Source organism: Rhincodon typus, chromosome 47, assembly GCF_021869965.1.
Source record: "Rhincodon typus isolate 14 chromosome 47, sRhiTyp1.1, whole genome shotgun sequence".
NCBI lineage: Eukaryota > Metazoa > Chordata > Chondrichthyes > Orectolobiformes > Rhincodontidae > Rhincodon > Rhincodon typus.
In genome coordinates, this window is record NC_063378.1 from 8,535,416 (window position 1) to 8,536,874 (window position 1,459).

The 1,459-nt window shown below is 50.0% G+C and overlaps 1 protein-coding gene across 1 annotated transcript in view; it reads left to right on the forward strand.

The window, feature by feature from the left end:
- LOC109923692 (nectin-1-like) overlaps positions 1-1,459 on the forward strand; it is a 50,337-nt gene that overhangs the window by 47,382 nt on the left and 1,496 nt on the right. The window lies entirely within an intron of this gene.

Below are 1,459 nucleotides of genomic sequence, written 5' to 3' on the forward strand. Positions count from 1 at the left end.
TTTCTGCTCCTATGATGCTGCTTGGCCTGCTGTGTTCATCCAGCTCTACACCTTGTTATCTTGGATTGGTTGCGGAATTGTCTCTTTGGGGATGGAAATCTGCCGTCCTCACCTGGTCTGGCCTACACGTGACTCCAGACCCACTTGTTGGCTTTCAACTGGCCCCTGAATTGGCCTGGAGCATTCCAAGGATTTCATTGAAGTCAGGATGGAGAATCAAGCCCAGTTGCACACACTGCATGGTCTGACAGCTCACTGTCATCCCCTCAAGGGGCAATGAGGGATGAGCAGCAAAGTTTGACCTTGAGTGTGTAGTGGAGATAAAAGATGCCCCTTGCTTTCCCTCTTCTTTCTAGTGGGCTTTAATCTCTTTTGGATAATGATTCCATTCCTTTAGAAACACAGACACATTGGAAAGAGGGCAGATGTAGACCATTCAGCCCTTCGAACATGCTCCACCATTCAATATGATCATAGCTGATCATCCAACTCAGTCCCATGGTCCCTGTTTCTCTCTTTATTAGCCCTAAGAACTACATCAAAGTCCACCTTGAATACATTCAATATTTTGACCTCAACTACTTTCCGTAGCAGAGAACCCCACAGGCTCTCCCACTCTCCCACATCTCAGTCCTACCCCATCTCCTTTAGACTGTGACCCCCTGGTTCTGGACTCTCTGGTCATCGGGAACATGCTTCCTGTGTTTAGCCTGTCTAGTCCTGTTAGAATTTTATAAGTCTCTACGCCACCTGCCCCCTCAATCTTCTAAACTCCAGTGAATACAGTCGGAACCAACACAATGTCTTTCGATATATCAGTCCTGCCATCCTAACAGTTGGCATGGTGGCTCAGTGGTCAGCACTGCCACCTCACAGCACCAGGACCCCAGTCTCTGCCTGTGTGGAGTTTGCACGTTCTCCCTGTGTCTGCGTGGCCATGCTAAATTACCCATAGAGCCCAGGAGTGTGCAGGTTAGGGTGGATTGGCCGTGCTAAATTACCCATAGTGCCCAGGGATGCGCAGGTTAGGGTGGATTGGCCGTGCTAAATTACCCATAGAGCACAGGGATCTGCAGGTTAGGGTGGATGGCCATGCTAAATTACCCATAGTGCCCAGGGATGTGCAGGTTAGGGTGGATGGCCATGCTAAATTACCCATAGTGCCCAGGGATATGCAGGTTAGGGTGGATTGGCCATGCTAAACTATCCATAGTGACCAGGGATGTGCAGGTTAGGGTGGATTGGCCATGCTAAATTACCCATAGTGCCCAGGCATGTGCAGGTTCGGGTGGATTGGCCATGCTAAATTACCTATAGTGCCCAGGGATGTGTAGGTTAGGGTGGATTGGCCATGCTAAACTATCCATAGTGCCCAGGGATGTGCAGGTTAGGGAGGATTGGCCATGCTAAACTATCCATAGTGCCCAGGCATGTGCAGGTTAGGGTGGATTGGCCGTGC